Below are 6,167 nucleotides of genomic sequence, written 5' to 3' on the forward strand. Positions count from 1 at the left end.
AGAAGGGCAATGAAATTATCCTCTAATTTTCCCATAAAGCCACTGATCTCTAGCTTCCCCAATTCCTAAAATCATCTTGCTTGTAAATATTGCATTATATAAGGTGGCTGGGCTGGGTCACTATAGCGATGTTATTTCTGATCTTTATAAATAACACTAAAACACGGCTCATGATTTCAAAACTCTTTATAAAGTGAACACAACAAATGACAAAATTTCAGTCTCTCTTAAACTCTACAGTTTGGCTCCTGGGCAGCATCTTTAAAATCCTCTCAACAAGAAGAAAAAAACAAAGCAGAATCCAAAATCTCTAGTTTTGCTATGTGTTTGCTGCTAAGAAAGCACTTTGAGAATGAGTTTGAGCCCAGAGTAGATTTTATGCCAGGTGTGCTTGGCTTCTGTAAGCCTAGAAACTTTTAATTAAGTCTGATCACATTCTAAGTGATCTTGATTCTAACTTTGTAAGCAGAGCTCCTTCAGGATCAGATATCAGAACCCAAGTAAATAAGTATAGTTGGAGAGAGTCGTTTTATTCACGTACCAATTATTTCTTACATCCCAGAGGGGAAAGGTGGTCACTGAGCTGCATACCTTTGGCCATTCATCCTCCCCTCTGGTTCATAGTCGTTCATGTACAAAATGAGATATTACTAACTTGTTTTTTTAGAGTAGCACAGGTATGAATTAATGGAGTTCTGTCATATATTTTCCACTGCCTTGCTCTGGAATAAATTGAAAGTAATAAAGAAGAAGAAGAAAGAAAGTTCATCCAGTTCATTGCAGTTTTAAGATGGATACAGTACATAAAAATACACAGGAAAAACTCAAGGAGAGAATCTGTTCGCTGTGTCATCAATGCCATGAGCAAATACTTCTATCACCATCATATAATGTTATTTCTACTACATAATAAATAGTACATGCATATTTGTCAACTCACTGTCCAAGATAAAAGCTCCTCTAATGTCAGCATTGTTCTTTCTAACTTAATCTATGATGCTGGAATGTATGTGACTAAAGAAACTTCTGACATGGGCCTCTTGGATTCAGGAAGACTGGACAAATTGATTCTTAGGGGGTGAAAAGAGGGCGTGAGAAGTCAAGCATTTGGTCAGTGAGCACTTTTCTGTGATGTGCCTTGTAGTCATAAGGAAGCTCTAAGAACCTGTGCCTATGAAGGAGCTGCAATATTCAATTAGAGTTTCTTTATCCTGGGATTAGTGAATTTTTTTCTCCTTGACTTTTGAGGTTGTTAGAACAAGTGTGTCTAGAAACAAGAATATATGAGAAATCTGTCCCAATAGATTTAGAAGGAAGAATGAGAATAATACTGGATATAAATAACTTGGCAAACAAACTGATGAAGAATAGATGAGCTGTGTCCTCAGACAAAACCCAGAAATAGGGTTCTATTGTTTGGGGAGATGACCTAGTGACCGAGAAGACTGGAAAGCCTGAGGTGATGATAGCCGATGATTATGTACACATTCCTGTTCTCGGGGGCCACAGAAAGTCGGTGCACATATGCCCATACTGGATCAGATTTCATCCTTTTAAGCTCTTAACTTTTTACACATTCCAAGTTTAGAGTCACTGTACTATGAACCATCTGCCAGCAAGCATCTAGTTGGCATTGGCCCTGATCCATTTCTACCAGGTGCCTGATAGTGACACACTCTGATAATCCCAATGCCAAAATCATGTGTGAATCGTGGACCTGAGGCTCCAAAATGATCTAATTAAAAAGTATTTGTTTTAGAAATCAGCTTACTTTTTAAGGCCTTAAAGTTTAAGGGTTATTATTATATAATCACCAGTCTGGGATAAAATCTGTCTGTACTTTCTTTAAACTGAAAAATATTTATCACCATGCTTTATCACCCTGTTAATGTAGTTAAAATTTACATATTCATATTTTAAATTAATATATATTTCAAACATCTTTTTCAGCATTAAAATAATAATATAAACTTGCTAAGATTAGACAAGTAGGAAATATTACTGTTATCATTAGTTGATGATCCAATACATGAAACTAAAATATTCTACACTCTGTCTTTAAAATAACCATTGTCAGCACAAAAACGTGCTGCATATGGAAACATACTTCGGTAATCCAAGTGCTCAGGAGACTGAGGCAGGAGAATCACAAATTTGAGACCAGATTGGGCTTCATAGTGACACCCTATTTTAGAAAGAAAGAAAAAGGAGAGAAAAAAAAGAGAGAATGAACGAAGAAAAAAGAGAAAGAAAAGAATGAACCACAAAATGAAATTTCTGTACTCCTATCCACAGCAGAAAACAAAAAAATAGTTTTTTAAATTTTCCTACCTTTAAGTAGCTGTGCAATGAAATTGCCATTTAACAAAGCAGTTTATGACTACAGTGCATCTTGATCAATGTCACCCCTTCCAACATTCTCTCCCATCCCTTTCAACACATCCCCTCCTCATTTTTATTCATTTTGTAGAATATACATTGCTTTCTTTACTGCATTCTACCCACTTTTGCTCGTTATTTGTCTACCGTCTCCCCTTGGCCCCACCCTATCATTTCAAGTACCCATTTTCTGGTGCTTATTTTACTTAACTTGGACTTTGTCTTTCACTAAACTATTTGAGTTCCCCCTTGAAATGACCATGTTTTAGTTAATATGTTTGTTTACACTTATGTAACCACCCAACGTATTATTTATGTGCTTATAAGCTAGTTCTAGGTCCCACATAAAAGGGAAAACTTGCAAACTTTATCTCTCTGAGCCTGATTTATTTCACTTAACATAAATTTTCCAGGTCTTTCCATTTCTTTCCAAATAATACAATATCATATTTTCTAATGGGTAAGTAAAATTCCATTGTATATGTACCATATGTTCTTGATCCATTTGTCCATTGAGGGGCATCTGGGCTGATTCAGTACCTTGGCTATGATAAATATTGCTGGCATGGAAATGGCTTTTAATCTTTTGGATAAATGTCAAAGAGTGGAATTTCTCTATCATAGGATAGCTCTATGTTTAGTTTGGTTTTTATTTTTGTTTTTGTTTTGATGAACCTCCATATTGTTTTCCAGAATGATTGGTTTAGCACAAGTTTACATTCCCACCAACAGTATATTAGAGTTCCCTTTTGGCCACATCCTTGTTAGAATCTTTTATCATTTTTTTTCTTGATAGTGGCCATTCTAACTGATTAAGGTGGGATCTCAGTGTTGTTTTAATTTGCATTTCCTTTATGACAAGAGAAGTTGAAAATTTCTTCATGTGTCTATTGTCCATTCTCACTTCTTCTGAAAATACTCTCTTTAGCTCATTAAGCCATTTACTAAGTTATTGGTCCTTTAAGGGTTTAAATTTTAAGCTCTCTGTAATCAGTGACATTAAGTCACTGTCAATGTATAGCTGGCAAAACCTTCTCCCATTCCATAAACTGTCTTTTAAGCTTGTTGGCTAAGATCCAGAAGCACAGCAAATCAAAGAAAGACTTGATGAATGGGATTTCATCAAATGTAAGTTTTTGCACAGCAAAGGGTATAGCTAAAAACAATATTTTTACAAACAGGATTTTTAGAGTTTGAGGAATAAAATCTTGTTATCCACTTTCTTATATGTTTAGTGTGGTAAACATATAATAGATACTCATTGATTAATTTATAGAGTAATTTTTAACAACATTGGATAATACAATGATGATAGAAATTTACTAATAATAATGAGAATAACAGCAAATACATATTGTCTACTTTATATTTGTAAGATGTTGTGGAAGAATTTTTTTTTTGTTTTTGTTTTTTTTGGCCAGTCCTGGGCCTTGGACTCAGGGCCTGAGCACTGTCCCTGGCTTCTTCCGGCTCAAGGCTAGCACTCTGCCACTTGAGCCACAGCGCCGCTTCTGGCCGTTTTCTGTATATGTGGTGCTGGGGAATCGAACCTAGGGCCTCGTGTATCCGAGGCAGGCACTCTTGCCACTAGGCTATATCCCCAGCAACGTGGAAGAATTTATATACATAATTTTTCAGTATTCATATGGGGTAATTTCTAACATTCCTTCATTTTATAAGTCAAGTAAAGTTCAAATTAAGAAAATTGCCCAAGATGATCCTGTATCCAAAGAACCCCAGAGACTCTACTCCCAAGTTATTTGAGCTGGTCCAAAACTTTAACAAAGAAGCAGGATATAAAATAAATCCTCAAAACTCAATGGCTTGGGCTGGGAATATGGCCTAGTGGCAAGAATGCTTGCCTCGTATACATGAAGCCCTGGGTTCAATTCCCCAGCACCACATATATGGAAAATGGCCAGAAGTGGTGCTGTGGCTCAAGTGGCAGAGTACTAACCTTGGGCAAAAAAGAAGCCAGGGACAGTGCTCAGGCCCTGAGTCCAAGCCCAGGACTGGCAAAAAATAAAATAAAAATCAATGCTTGTTTATATATGCCAAGAACCTGAAGAGTGAGGCTGAAATCAGGAAACCAGCATCTTCTGCAACAGCCTCAAAAAACATGAAATAACCTTAGCCAAAGAAGTGAACGATCTCTATGATGAGAACTTTAAAAACCTAAAAAAAGAAATTAAGGCATAACGTAGAAAATGGAAAGACCTCCCATGTTCCTGGATTGGGAGGAATAACATTGTAAATTGTCAGTATTGCGAAAGACTATCTACAAATTCAATGCAATAGCCATCAATATACCAACACCATTCTTCAAAGAACTAAAGGAATCAATCCAGAAATTCATTTGGAACAATAAAAGACCCCAAATAGCAAAAAACAATCCCAAGTAAAAAGAACAGTGTCAGAGGAATTTCAATACCAAAGTTCAAACTGTATTACAAAGCTATAGTAATAAAAGCAGCTTAGTATCGACACAAGAACAGGCCTGAGGACCAATGGAACAGAACTGAAGACTCAGAAATGAACTCACAGACCTACGGCTACCAAATCTTTGACGAAGGAGCTAAAAAGATAGTATGGAAGAAGGACAGCCTCTTTAACAAATGGTACTGGCAGAATTGGGTGAGCACCTTAAACAAACTAAAACTAGATCCCTATATGTCACCCTGCACTAAAATCAATTCCAAAGACCTGGAAATAAAATCAGATACCCTGAAAACACTACTAGAAGGAGTAGGAGAAACGCTTGGGCTACTTGACATAGGATGAAATTTCCTTAACAGAGGCCCAGAAATGCAACAAATCAAAGAAAGGATGGACAAATGGGACTGCATCAAACTGCAGAGCTTCTGCACAGCAAAGAACTTAGCTTGCAAGATAAACAGAAAGCAGAGATTGGGAGAAGATCTTTAATGGCCATAGAAAGGACAAAGGCCTCATATCTAAAGTATGTGCACAGCTCAAAAAATTAAATTCCTCCAAAATGAATCTTTAAAGAACCACCAGTCCCCTCAACAAACGGGCTAAAGACCTAAAAATAGACTTCTCTGAAGAGGAAATGAGTGCTATATCATTGCTGTAGTTAATTTCAACATACTAAGTGAAACCATACCTTTTGTTCTCTAGTATTCCCCTCCTGTGATTTTACTCCTGCTATTACTGTAACTGATCTTAGTAACCTGGATACTGTATAGACGTATAGACTAGGGTTGAAAGGGAAAAAATGAGAGACAAAGGATTAAAAGACAAACCATTGCAATAGTGATACTTACAAAACCAATTGGGGTAAACCAACTGTACAACTCATCGGGGAGGAGGGAACTGGGAATGGGGGAGACGCGGGGGGGGGGGAATGAAGGAGGAGTTAACAAGTTGGATAAGTAATATACTTGCCTTACCTATGAAACTGTAACCCCTCTGTACTTCAGTTTGACAATAAAGAAGTGGAAAAAAAGAAAATTGTTCAAGAACAAAGACTCAGAAATGGCATATTAGGAGTGAGAACTCAGATCCTCTAACTTCAGAGACTTGCCTTAATTATTGTCTTCTTTCATCTATTGATGATTTTCTCTTCCTTCCTCCTATTAGCAGGAAGTTTGTGGGAGAGGATGGTTCTGTTTCCAAAAATACCAGTCAATGAATGGGCATCTTCAACTGTGTGTACAGATTATGCCAGCCACTTTCTGTAGCTACTATTCTACCTCCTTTCTACTTTAGTTTACCAGGCTAACTTTTCTCCCCTGATGGATAACTTGGAACCTTGGGTGCTCAAGCAC

Source organism: Perognathus longimembris, chromosome 4 (genome assembly GCF_023159225.1).
Source record: "Perognathus longimembris pacificus isolate PPM17 chromosome 4, ASM2315922v1, whole genome shotgun sequence".
NCBI lineage: Eukaryota > Metazoa > Chordata > Mammalia > Rodentia > Heteromyidae > Perognathus > Perognathus longimembris.